Source organism: Phoca vitulina, unplaced genomic scaffold (assembly GCF_004348235.1).
Source record: "Phoca vitulina isolate PV1807 unplaced genomic scaffold, GSC_HSeal_1.0 scaffold104, whole genome shotgun sequence".
Taxonomy (NCBI): Eukaryota; Metazoa; Chordata; class Mammalia; order Carnivora; family Phocidae; genus Phoca; species Phoca vitulina.
This window is the reverse complement of record NW_022589807.1, coordinates 1,159,836-1,174,508: the sequence shown is the minus strand read 5'-3', so window position 1 is coordinate 1,174,508 and position 14,673 is coordinate 1,159,836. Positions and strand designations below refer to the sequence as shown.

At 39.8% G+C, this 14,673-nt stretch overlaps 1 pseudogene; it reads right to left on the bottom strand.

Annotated features, from left to right (window-relative positions):
• Positions 1–14,562: 14,562 nt before the first annotated feature.
• LOC116627877 lies at positions 14,563–14,673 on the bottom strand (annotated as a pseudogene).

Below are 14,673 nucleotides of genomic sequence, written 5' to 3'. Positions count from 1 at the left end.
CCCCGTCCCCGTCCGCGGGTCCCGTCACCCTGAGGAGACCCCGTCCCTCGGGTCCCACCACCCGGAAAAGGCCGCGTCCCGACCCCGAAGCCGGTCAGCCCGCAGAGGGAAAGGGGGGCAGGCTGGTCCGGAGCTCGGAAGTCGGGGTGCGTCGGGGGGAGGGGCAGCAGATGGCACTGGTCCTTGCGGTGCCGCGTGTCCTCGGGGTGGGTACCAGAGCTCGGAGATGAGCGCGTGCTAAGTAGTGACGGCGCTTTAGCTCGCTGGGGACACAGCCCCTCCGGACTGCGGTCGTCCGCAGACCGGGGTGCTCGCTGTGGGCGGCCGAGGGGGGCGGCCCGGGCCCTCGGGGAGAGCGCTGTGGGCCGCCACGCAGCGCCCCCGGGCCGAGCCCGCTTCCCCGCGGACGGGGCTGTGGCCCGCACACGCCGGGCGGGGCGGCGGCCTGTCGGGGTCACGGCGCGCACCGGCGGGACCGTGGCTCCTCGCAGCGCGCGCTCCGGTCCGCCCCCACCGCGAGCCGCCCCGCCCGGTCCCCGGGGCTCGGCAGCGCCTCCGAGGACGGCGATTTCAGCCCTTGCTGCTTTGGCGGCTTTGCCGCAATTGCTGTAAAAATGAGGTTAATCCTGTATGTGTATTATGCTTCCGGACGACTTTTAAAAAAACACATTAATGTCTTGCAGAATGAAGCATTTAGAAACTCTGAACTCTTACTGAGAGCTCGAAAGTGGCATTTTTACCTACCTCCAGCCCTGCCATCTGTCCTTTTTCCGAGGAGCCCCGCCGAGGAGCAGCCCAGACAGCAGGTGCGGAGCAGATGGAGCCTGCGCGCGCGGCTCCGAGCAGCCCCCCACTCTCTGTCCCTGAAAAGGCAAGTTGGGCTTTTGTCACGTCTTTTCTTGTAACTTCACCTCAAATACAAGCCAGTGTGATACATACATAAGTAAAATGTTCTTGGTATTTTGATAAGTATGTTCAATTTTTTAAAAACAGACTGTAGCAAGTGAAGCCACTTACCCTTGCACAAAATTAGTAACGAAGCCAGGATTATGTGTTACTCAGAAATGCAGTTAGCCGTTTAAGGCCGCATTAAATGCGGACACCCCAGAAATGTCCACATGGCCTCTGTGACCCACTGCAGACTCACAAGGTTAGGAAGAAGAATAGTTTCAATCGCTCATTGTATTTTAATTTATAGCATTGCGTTCCATATATTTACTGTCTTTATTTTAAACGTGCCTGTTTTTAATTTTGTAAATGCTTTAGCGCCAGTATCTGGGATTCAGGGAATAAATTTTCACCTTAAGACAGTGTGGATACTAAGGTTCTGGAGTCAGACTGCCCAGTCTGTCTCCTCCCAGCTCTGTGCCCTTGTCAAAAGTACTGTCTTTTCAAACCTTGGGTGTTATCATTTGTACAATGAGGGCGTTAGTAGTACTTACCTCCCAGATTGTTATAGGACTAAACGAGATAATTTGTGTGCTTACCACACAGCAAATACTCAGTAAATGTTGGCTCTTATATTTATTATTTCCACATAATTAGTTATATTAACTTTATGCTTGAGAACATGGACAAGTTATTTTACTGTTTAAAACTCTAAAATTGGTTTTCATAAGTATAAAACAAAATTAATTTATGCTTACTTGCCCTATTTAACTATGTGTTCACCTTTTTAAAAAAGCTAATTCTTTCATTTTTTTTTTTAACTAATATTATTAATGGCTGTCAAGATGTTTGGCTGACAAATGTTTTATGTAATCTGCATCCTCAGCTCAAATTCAGGGGCTGGTTGAAGTAAAAAAATTTTTAAATATCGTTATTTTTACAGTAAACATCTGTATTTAAAATTCAGTAAAAAATTATAATATATTCTTGGGTTCACAGCACATGGCAACTAATGATTGGGGACCTTCATTTCCAATGACTTTATCCTTGGACAATTCACTTAGAGTGTATGATAAAACTTTTCATTTCACCAAGAGATTGTCACACAAGTGAGGAAAAACTTTAAAAAATGCTAAAAAGGACATGGTCCTATGCTTCACAAAAATTACAAAATGAAATCTCAGGAAAAACGTTGTGATTAATACACAAAGAGAACAAGCCCATGGTGTGCAAAAATTATCAGTAGGTGGAAAACCAATGACAGAAATACTATTTTCAGCTCTTTTACGATTCAGCCAATCTGTTATTGATCAATTCATCTACAGCTCAAGGTAGGAAAATACTGTCTTAGTTACATGACTCTTTCCAAAGTAAAGTGCTTTATAGTAGAATAACACCTTTGATTAATATTCTACTTAATTCAGGCTTCTATCTACCAGCAATAAAAGGTAAGTTTTCATTGTTTCAAGGAAGGTGAAAGGGAGCTCTGCTCCCACCCATATAATCACTAGCATATATTGGGAGAACAGCAGGCTGGAACAGCTAAGCATGGAATCTGTGACCTGAGCAGAGAACAGATTAATCCCTGCTTGGGATTTGAACCTATAATGTTTACCTTGCACTAAGGCTCTAATCTGTTAATTGTCAACTTAAATGACCTGGAAGAGCACACAGGTATCTCTGCAGTCTTGAAGATTTTGTTGTTGCTGTTTTGGTATTCTGGAATTAGGAAGTGCTTTTCGTTTTTAGTTATGTGGATTATAAGTCCTTTTTCTTCACAGGTGTGGATTTATTTTCTCTTTCAACCATAATTTTTATAAACAGGTATACAGTTTAGTTTTAAATTGTAAGTCACTGGGAAAATATAAGCAGATTTCTATAAATTCACATTTCTGGCACTCTTCAAGTACAGCGGGAGTTCCCAAATGCATGGCAACGTTTTACATCGTCAGTTGGTGACCATCTCCGCTGAACAGCTGCTGCACTCTTTATCACCATACTTTTCCCTTCCCTATCTACAACAGTTGTTAGTGTCCATTCTTTCTGAAGTCTGCAAAGGACTTACTGCCTGTGTCCCCTCCCCACCACTTGTGGGAATGCCTGATGGCCTTCCTCACACTTTCTGGGCATCCAAGGCCTCTTCCTCCCAACATCTGTCCTTACTGACATGAGACACTCAGGCATCACACTGTCTTCACTCCCACCCTCACCACTGGGAGCTGCTGAGGAGGAGGAGACAAACATCCAAGGGATGCTTTGGAAGACAATACTCAGTCAGCATATAGTCTCTCTTATTTGGATAGAAGACCTTCATAGTCATTCCTTAAATATGCCTGATGGAATCTTCCAAATTTTTTTTTTTTTTTTGGTAAACTAAATTTTATTTCTCAATATGATATAAATCTAATGAGAAAAAATTTTTAAACCAGCAACTCCCATTCATAGTACAAAACCATTTTAAGATTTAATTATTTAGAGTCTAGTTATCATTAAATGGTCTGTTACATTTGTGCAAACTATAAAAAAATCTTTCTGGAAGGAACACTTCTCTCACACCAGCATATGAAGAGCATCCAGGCCTGACCAGGTTGGAACACATGAACCTCACCTCCTCCAGGGACCCTGTAGCCTCACACACAGGAACACACAGTCATTCTTTGGAAAGTGAGCTGAGGTTCCCCACACGGACTCCTCCGCTGTCTAGGGAAGAGATTAGGGTTGCCTGCTGAGCTATAGGAGCACAAGTGCCTTGTTGGGAAGGCAGGGAGAAAGTTCTGCTTTAAATGCAGATGCCCTCAGGGTGGAGCAATAGCCTGAGCCTAGGAAAGAGCTGGAAGCAAGAAACAGCTGCGCCTTCTCTGCTCACCACTGCCTCCTCCCATCCCTGCCTGCAGCAGGTCCTAGATGGGGGTGCACGCAGCACCAGCCATAGCTGAGGGGCTAAGACATCCATCTCCACATCAGTGCAAGTGGGAGTAAGGATTTCAGCACAGATACCTCCAGTTTTGTTAAACTAGGAAACCCTATATTTCAAAATAAACATTTCCGCATCATTAAAATAGAAAAGATGAGGGATGCCTGGGTGGCTCAGTTGATTAAGCATCTGCCTTCAGCTCAGGTCATGATCCCAGGGTCCTGGGATCAAGTTCCACATCAGGCTCCTTGCTCAGTGGGGAGCATGCTACTTCCTCTGCCTGCAGCTCCCCTTACTTGCGTGCTCTCTCTCTGACAAGTAAATACAATCTTTTAAAAAATAGAAAAGATTATACACTCAGTGATCTTTTTTTTTTTTTTTCTGAGAGAGAGAGAGAGAGAAAGCATAAGCAGGAAGGGGGAGGAGGGGCAGAGGGAGAGAAAGAGAGAATCTTAAGCAGGCTCCATGCCCAGTGCAGAGCCCAACATGGGGCTTGATCTCACCATCCTGAGATCATGACCTGAGCTGAAATCAAGAGTTGGACACTTTAACCAACTGAGCCACCCAGGTGCCCCTAGACTCAGTAATCTTATCCTAGCATTTACTTTTCTTGAGATGTGCTGTCCAATAGAACTTTCTGTGATGGAAGAAAACTGAGCTGTGCTATCCAATATGGTAGCTGCTAGCTATATGTAGCTATTGAGCACTTGATGTATACAATTGAGGAACTAAATTTTTAATTTCATTTAGCTTTCATTAAATAGCTACATGTGACTAGTGGCTACTATATCAAAAGATCTTAATTCCTAAAGAGCTGAGCAGTTGCATCAGCCTTGCCTCATATTGGCTTACATTTAATGAAATTTATTCAGTAAATTACTTCGTAACGCTTCAACATAACATCACATTTGCTCAGTGCTTTATAGTTTATAAATTGCCTTCTCTTAAAAAAATCTCTTTGGCTCTGATGGATGGCTAGCTACTTGCAGAAATGTAGAAATTATAAGATAAGGCTCCTACCCTGCATTTTTAATTTTCCAGCCCACACCATTTCTATCACAGTTTGTAGAGTTCTTACCACCTAGGACATATGCAAGAGATGCCTTTCCAATATGTCAGTAGTCTTTTGTTTGTTTGTTTGTTTGTTTATGTCAGTAGTCTTAAGAATACTTTGCTCACACCAGATGCCATACCCAAGTTATTGCCTGATCAGCACAGTGTACATCAAGACCGGCTTCCTGGGGTCTGGGTAGGTCTGTGAGTGCAGACCAAGTCTGTGTTAATCATTGTAGCAGACCTCTCTCCCACATTGCTCACATTGACTTATAGCCAATTGCACAGCCTGGTCAACTGAAAAGACTGTCTAAAACCCCACGCCTGGACAGGCAAGATAGCATATTACACTGTATGGGCTTTGGCTCTTATGTCACAAGCAGCAGAGACAACTCCCTCTTATATAAGCAAAATGGCATTTTTTTAAAGAATTAGAACCTCATAAATCAACTTACAAAAGTTGAGGAACCAGGATTAGAAGTGGGCAGAAGTGAGGGAGGGCAGGCACTAGTACATGTAAAAATACATCTGGGGTGCTGAAGATGACATAATGAACTGCAATATTCCCTTTTCCTGTGGTCACTTGCATAAGATTCAAAGTTATAGAAAAAAAAAAGAGTTGAATAGACCAAGCTTAAGTAAAATGTCTCCAACCTTGCAGTGAAAAGAATATGGCTCCTTCAGTTTTAATATGAAGAAGCATGTACCTGGATTGAGCATCTCACCAAAACTATATACAACTCCTGAGAAAGATATCTATGTACCTTTAGGAAGGGAAAAGGAATGCTGAATGTCCAAGATAGACATTTGTTCATGACATACATGATAAGACCCTTCCTATACCCTGTCCTTAAAAGACACAGATACTATAAAATCATGCCTTCTAAATCTTAAGCCAGTGATTATATACTGAATCACTGCTGAGCCACATATCTAAAGAACCGGCCAGTTCTAATTTGATCCATCTGTCTTTTTTTTTTTTTTAATTTATTTAACTCACCACAAATTCACTTAATTAACTAAGAAACTAAGACCTGTATTTTATCACAAAGGTTCTCCTAAGAAACACCATGTAACTCCTTACAGCTATCAACATATGGTATATCTCCATGACATTTCCATGACCTATAAGTCTAGCAATCCTATGCTAAATAAGGTTAACTTTTAATACTTTAATCTATTAGGTAGATACTTATTAAGCATTCATATTTTTCATTTTGTCAAGTCCCTTTTGTGACTCAGATTTCTATCTTCCTCTCCAGAAGCTCATAGTCTACTAAGAAAAGATAGAGATAACTTGTATTACCAAGAAAGATATAGATTAGCACCAATTAGTACCATTAGTACATTCATATGAGGAAGATACTAATTTTAAATTGGAGCTTCAGCCTCACTGTCAGCCAAGATGTAGTAATAGGGACTGACCACCCTCCCACCTGAAACAACAACAAAAAAAACTGAAACAAAATAAGTGAGACAACATGAGACTGAGTCCCACTTTGGGCTCCACACTGGGCATGGAGCCTGCTTAAGATTCTCTCCCTCTTCCCCTGCTCTTGCTCTCACTCTCTAAAAAAGTAATTAATTAATTAAGTGAGACAATGTTTCTTAAACATTGAACATCAGTCAATGACAAAGAGAGATCTTTGAAAGATGGGAAACAAAGGGAGTGAGCCCTACAATTACCCAGCTCACTGCCTGGTAGAAGTTTCAGGGCCATGATGTGAGGAAGGCCTGGTAGCCTCAGGTTGAGGGAATGGAACTGGGAATCTGAGTTGGACAAAGTGGCTAGGATTTGCAGGGCAGAGAATTAGAGGAATTCTGTAAAGAGAGATCTGCAGATGATCCTCCTGAAATATTCACCTGAGAATTGATTAGTGCATGCATGTGAACAAGCTACCCAAGGCAGAGGAAGAAATGTTTGGAAAGCATGAGAGGGTATAGTGCCCGATTCCAACAGATTGGAAAATCACATCATTCAAAAGTCATCAGCTAGAGTACTAAAAAAGTCTTCCCTCAATAGTTAGATAAAATTAACCTAGACAAGGATTCTGGGAAGATGGTGGAGTAGGAAGCACCAGGAATCTGTCTCCCATCTAGACAAAAATGGCCCTGGCAGAATCTGTCTGATGTAACTATTTTGGAACTTTGGAATGTGTTGAAGCATTGCAACTTCCAGAGGAAGGCTTGGATGGTAAAATTTTGTTAATTTTGGTCAATTTCAGCTCTTAACACAGCAGCAGCTACCCATCCCCACCCCCAGCCACATGGCAGGCAGCTGTACACATGTTCCTTGAGCAGTTTACATACAGCCTCTAGGAGTAAGGGTGGGAAAAAAGGACACTGCCCTCCAAACATTGGTGATCTGTGCTCTCACTGATGATTGGTGCTTCTGATCACAGAGGTGCAAAGACGTGGGTAGCCATTGTTGTTGAACCTTCCCCCATTGCAAACCCCTCCCTACCCCCAACTCCCACTGAGCTGACTTCCAGGAAATGTGAAGGGAAGTGCCTTTTTCTCACCCCTTCATTTTTCACCTTTCCCCTTTCATGAGCCAGACATTAAAGATTGGATATTCAAAAACAACTGCATGTACAGAGAAAATTTAAAAGTGACTGCACTTGCCCAAGGAAAGTCTCAGAAAAGACCTAAGAAGACATTATGTTTATACCTTAGTCTGATCCATGGTTGTTTGAGACAACCTCAAACAAAACAAAAACAACAACAACAACAAAAGCCCCAAAACCCTAGGGAGTGGGGAGAACCTGATTGCCAGACTTGCCACATTATTAGATTCAAAATTCCAGTGTTCAACCAAAAACCACATAAAATTCTTTCCCAGAGAAAGAATTGGGAAAGTATGGCCCATTCAAAGGTAAAACCATTCGACAGAATCTGCCCCTGAAATAAACTTAATAAAAGATATATTAAGGGGCACCTGGGTGACTCAGTCATTAAGCATCTGCCTTCGGCTCAGGTCATGATCCCAGGGTCCTGGGATTGAGCCCTGCATCAGGCTCCCTGCTCCGCGGGAAGCCTGCTTCTCTCTGCTCCACAGGAAGCCTGCTTCTCCCTCTCCCACTCCTCCTGCTTGTGTTCTCTCTATCACTGTGTCTCTCCCTGTCAAATAAATAAATAAAATCTTTTAAAAAAATAAAAATAAAAAAACAAAAGATATTAAACAAATACTTGAAAACAACTGTCTTAATGTGCTCAGAGAACTAAAGGAAGATGTAGGGAAAGTCAAGAAAATGAGGTATGAACAAAAAGGAATATCAATAAAGAGAAAACCTAAGAAGGAGAGAGAGAGGCAAATCCTGAAGCTGAAAAATACAATAACTAAAATTTTAAAATTCACTAGAGATATTCAAAAGCAGATTTCAGCAGGCAAGAGAAATAATCAGGAACTTGAAGATAGCAATGGAAATTATCTAGGCTGCAGAAAGAAAAAAGATTAAAGGAAAGGAATGGAACCTAAGGGAGATATGGGACAACACAAAATGTACCCACATACTCATCATGGGAGTCCCAGAAGGGGAAGAGAAAGAGGCAGGGAGAACACTTGAATAGTGGCTGAAAACATCTCAAAGTTGACAAAAGATATGAATATAAACATCCAAGAAGCTCAACAAACTCCAAGTAAGATGAAGTCACAGACCCACACTGAGACACATACTCAAACTTTCAAAAGACAACAAATATTGAAAACGGCAAGATGTGATGAGCACTGGGGGTATATACAACTGATGGGTTGTTGAACAATACATCTGAAACTAATGATATACTATATGTTGGCTAATTGAATTTAAATAATAATAAAAAGAAAGCAGCAAAGAGAAGCAAATCATCACATACAAGGATCCTCAATAAGATTATGTGCAGATTTCTTATCAGAAACCATAGAGGCCATAGGACAGTGGGCCAACATATTCAAAGTACTCAAAGAAAAATAATATCAAGCGAGAATCCTATATCCAGCAAAACTGTTCTTCAAAAATGAGGGAGAAATCAAGACATTCCCAGATAAACAAAAGCTGAGGGGGCTCAAGACCACCAGACCTGCCCTGCAAGAACTGCTTGAAGGTGTCCTGCAAAGTGAAACAAAATTATATTAGACTGTAACTCAAAGCCATATGGAGAAATAAAGGTCTCAATAAAAGTAAATACAAGGGCATCTTTAAAAAGTAGTGTTACTGTAAGAATGGTTTGTAACTGTAATTTTTGTTTTCTACGTGACTTGAGACTGATGCATTAAAAGAAAAAATCACTATTTTTAAAAAATATTTTATTTACTTATTTGACAGAGAGAGAGGGAGAGAGCGCACAAGCAGGGGGAGCGGCAGGCAGAGGGATAAGCAGGCCTCCCGCTGAGCAAGGAGCCCGATGTGGTACTCAATCTCAGGACCCTGGGATCATGACCTGAGCCAAAGGCAGACGCTTAACTGACTGAGCCACCCAGGTGCCCCTAGGTTAAAAACATTACTAATGTAAAAGCTAGTATTACTGTACCATTGATTTGCAACTCCACATAATGTTTTCTACATGATTGAGGAAAGTGATGCATTTAAAAGAATTATTATGTTTTGGGGCAGGCAATGTATAAAGATGTAATTTTGTGACGTCAACAACTAAAAGAGGCTGAAGTTCTAAAAGAGCTGAGATTTTTATTGGAGTTAAGCTGTTATAAACTACAATTAGAAAGTCACGACTTTAGGATGGTGAATGTAATCTCCATGGTAACTGCACAAAAAGAAATAAAGAATTCAAGAATTTTACAACAAAAATCCAAAACACAGAAGGCAGTAATGCAGAAAATGACCAAAAAACCCCCAACCCTGTAGAGTATATACAAAACAAGTAGCATAATGAAAGAAGTGCCTCTTTATCAGTAATCAGTAATTACTTTAAATGTAAATGGATTAAAGTCTCCAAACCACAGTTAGAGATTAGAAGAATGATAAAAACACATGTTCTAACTATATGCTTCTACAAGAGACTCACTTGAGATCCAAAGACCCAGCTTGAAAGTGAAAGAGTGGAAAAGATATTACATGCAAATAGTAGTCAAAAGAGAGCAGGAGTGGCCATACAAATAGCAGACAAAATAGACTTAATCAAAAGGTATACTTTCTTGCTTTGTCAAATATTAGTTGACCATATAGTTGTGGGTCCAATTCTGGGTTCTCTTCTGTTCCATTGATCTATGTCTATTTTTGTGCCACTATCATACTGTCTTGATGACTACAGCTTTGTAATATGGCTTGAAATCTGGAATCATGATGCCTCCAGTTTTGTTTTTCTTTTTCAGGATTACATTGGCTATTTGGGGTCTTTTGTAGTTCCATACAAATTTTAGGATTGTTTATTCTAGCTCTGTGAAAATGCTGGTGTTATTTTGATAGGGATTGCATTAAATGTGTAGATTGCTTTGGGTAGTTTAGACATTTTAATGATGCTTATTTCCAATCCATGAGCATGGAATGCTTCTCCATTTCTTTGTGTCCTCTTCAATTTCTTTCATAAGTGTTCTATAGTTTTCAGAATACAGATCTTTTACCTCTTTAGTTAGGTTTATTCCTAGGTATCTCATTGATTTTGGTACAATTGCAAATGGGATTAAATCCTTGATTTCTTTTTCTGCTGCTTCATTATTGGTGTATAGAAAAAGACAGTCTCTTCAACAAATGGTGTTGGGCAAACTGGACAGCAACATGCAACAGAATGAAACTGGACCACTTTCTTATACCATACACAAAAATAAATTCAAAATGGATGAAAGACCTAAATGTGAGAAAGGAAACCATCAAAATCCTAGAGGAGAACACAGGCAGAAACTTCTTTGGCCTTGGCCATAACAACTTCTTACTAGACACATTATCAGAGGCAAGGGAAACAAAAGCAAAAAAGAACTATTGGGACTTCATCAAGTTAAAATCTTCTGCGCAGTGAAGGAAACAATCAACAAAACTAAAAGGCAGCCTATGGAACGGGAGAAGATATTTGCAAATGACATATCTGATAAAGGGTTAGTATCCAAAATCTATAAAGAACTTATCAAACTCAACACCCCAAAAAACAAATAATCCAGTTAAGAAATGGGCAGAAGACATGAATAAACACTTTTCCAAAGAAGACAGCTGGATGGCTAACAGACACATGAAAAGATGCTCAACATCACTTATCTTCGGGGAAATACAAATCAAAACAATGATAAGATACCACCTCACACCTATCAGAATGGCTAAAATTTTTTAAAAGATATTTATTTATTTATTTATTTATTTATTTATTTGAGAGAGAGAGAGAATGAGCAGGGGGAAGGAGCAGAGGGAGAGAGAGAAGCAGACTCCCCGCTGAGCAGGGAGCCCAATGTGGGGCTCAATCCCAGGCCCTCAAGATCATGAGCTGAGCTGAAAGCAGATGCTCAACTGACTAAGCCACCCAGGTGCCCCCAAAATGGCTAAAAGTAACAGCACAAGAAACAACAGGTGTTGGCGAGGATGTGGAGAAAGAGAACCTTCTTACACTGTTGGTGGGAATGCAAACTGGTGCAGCTACTCTGGAGATCAGTATGGAGATTCCTCAAAAAGTTAAAAATAGAACTACCCACAAATTGCACTACTAGGTATTTACCCAAAGGATACAAAAATACTGATTTCAAGGGACACATGCACCCCGGTGTTTATAAAAAAAAAAAATTATCAACAATAACCAAATTATGGAAAGAGCCCAAACGTTCATCAAGTGATGAATGGGTAAAAAAAGGTGCAATATATATACACAACAGAGTTTTACTCAGTCATAAAAAAGAATGAAATCTTGCCATTTGCAATGACATGGATGGAGCTAGAGAGTATTATGTTAAGTGAAATAAGTCAGAGAAAGACAAATACCATATGATCTTGCTCATATGTGGAATTTAAGAAAGAAAACAGATGAACATATGGGGAGGGTGGGGGGAAGGAGAGAGGAAAATAAACCATAAGAGACTCTTAACAATAGAGAACAAACTGAGGGTTGATGGAAGGGGGGATGGGCTAGATGGGTGAAGGATATTAAGGAGGGCACTTGTTCTGATGAGCACATGTAAGTGATGAATCACTGAATTCTACTCCAGAATTTAGTATTGGAATGTATGCTAAGTAAAATTTAAATAAAAATAATAAAAGCATTTTCACCATGGAAAAAAATAAAAATAATAAAGACAAAAACAAACATTATATGCTAATAAAAGTTTCAATATAGCAAGAAGATATACTAATATAAACATTTATGTACCTAATAAGAGATCATCAATATATTTGAAGAAAAAATTCACAGAAATGAAAGGAGAAATAGAGAATTCTACAGTAATGAGCAAAGACTGCAATATCCCACTCACAATAATGGACAGAATAACCAGACAGAAGATAAGTAAGAAAATAGAGGACTTAACACAATATATCAAATAGATCTAACAGACACGGAATACTCCACCCAACAACAACAGTATACACATTCTTCTCAAGCGCACTTGAGACATTTTCCAGGACAGACTGTATATTAGGGCATAAATTAAGTCTCAGTAGATTTTAAAAGATAAATATCATGCAAAATATCTTCTCCAACCGCAACAGGTTAGAGATAGAAATCAATAATATAAGGAAAACTGGAAAATTCACAAAATTGTGGAAATATAACAACACACTTGTCAGCAACCAATGGATCAAAGAAGAAATCACAAGGGAAATTAAGAGATACTTAAAGATTAATATAAATGAAAACACAACACACCATTACTTATGGGACACAGCAAGAGTAGTATTATGAAATTAGAAAATTGAGGGGCACCTAGGTGGCTCCGATCGGTTAAGGGTCCAACTCTTGATCTCAGCTAAGGTCTTAATCTCACACTCATGAATTCAAGCCCCGCATTGGGCTCTTCAGTGGGTATGGAGCCTACTGAAAGAAGAAAGAAAGAGAGAAAGAGAGAGAGAGAGAGAAAGAAAGAGAGAAAGAGAGAAGAAAGAAAGAAAGGAAGAAAGAAAGAAAAGAAAGAAAGAAAAAAAGAAAGAAAGAAGAAAGAAAGAAAGAAAGAAAGAAAGAAAGAAAGAAAGAAAGAAAGAAAAAGGAAGGAAGAAAGAAAGAAAGAAAGAAAAGAGAAATTAGAAAATTAGGAAAAACAAGAGTGGTCTCAGCAGAGGAAGATGGTGATGTAGTAGGATGACCCCAGGCTTGCCTCCTCACACTAAGATAACTAGATAACTATCAAATCATCCTAAATAACCCAGAAATTCAGCTGAAGTCTGACAAAACAAACTCCACAACTAAAGGGAGAGAAGAGGCCACATCAAAGAAGGTAGGAAGTGTGGAGATGTGGTTTAAGGGAGAAACAGATGCCTGCTGCTCCCCCTGCTTGTGCTCTCTTTCTCTGTCAAATAAATAAATAAATAAATAAATAAATAAATCTTTAAAAATATATATCTATACCACCCAAAACAATCTACACATTTAATGCAATCCCTATCAAAATACCAACAGCATTTTTCACAGAACTAGAACAAACAATCCTAAAATGTGTATGGAACCACAAAAGACCCTGAATAGACAAAGCAATCTTGAAAAAGGAAAGCAAAGCTGGAGGCATCACAATTCCAGACTTACAGTTAGTTATATTACAAAGCTGTAGCGATCAAGACAGTATGGTAATGGCACAAAAACAGACAATAGGTCAATGGAAGAGAATAAAAAACCCAGAAATGAACCCACAACTATATGGTCAATTAATCTTTGACAAAGGAGGAAAGAAAATCCCATGGGGAAAAAGTCAGTCTCCTCAACAAATTGTGCTGGGAAAACAGGACAGCAACATGCAAAAGAACGAAACTGGACCACTTTCTTACACCATATACAAAAATAAATTCAAAATGGATTAAAGACCTAAATGTGAGACATGAGACCATAAATATCCTAGAAGAGGACACAGGCAGTAACTTCTTTGACATTAGCCATAGCAACTTCTTACTAGATACATCTGTGGAGGCAGGGGAAACAAAAGCAAAAATAAACTATTGGGACTACATCAAAATAAAAAGCTTCTGCACAATGAAGAAAACAATCAACAAAACTAAAAGGCAACCTGGTAAATGGGAGAAGATATTTGCAAATGACATATCTGATAAAGGTTTAGTATCCAAAATCTATAAAGAACTTATCAAACTCAACACCCCGAAAATAAATAATCCAGTTAAGAAATGGGCAGAAGACATGAATAAACATTTTTCCAAAGAAGACATATATATGGCCAACAGACAGGTGAAAAGATGCTCAATATCACTGATCATCAGGGAAATACAAATCAAAACCACTATGAGATAACACCTCACACCTGTCAGAATGGCTAAAATCAACAACACAAGAAACAACAGGTATAGGTGAAGATATGGAGAAAAGGGAATTCTCATGTACTGTTGGTGGGAATGCAAATTGGTGCAGCCACTCTGGAAAACAGTATGGAGGTTCCTCAAAAAGTTAAAAATGCAACTACCCTACAATCCAGCCATTGCACTACTAGGTATTTACCCAAAGGATATAAAAATACTGATTTGAAGGAGTACATGCACCCTGATATTTATAGCAGCATTATCTACAATAGCCAAACTATGGAAACAGCCCATGTCCATCCACTGAAAATGGATAAAGATGTGATGTGTGTGTGTGTGTGTGCGCGCGCATGCGCGCTATAATGGAATATTACTCAGCCATCAAAAGTTTTCAATTAGCAATAATCACACCTCGGACAAACCTCATTGGCTACGATACTGCCACTGCACAAAGCC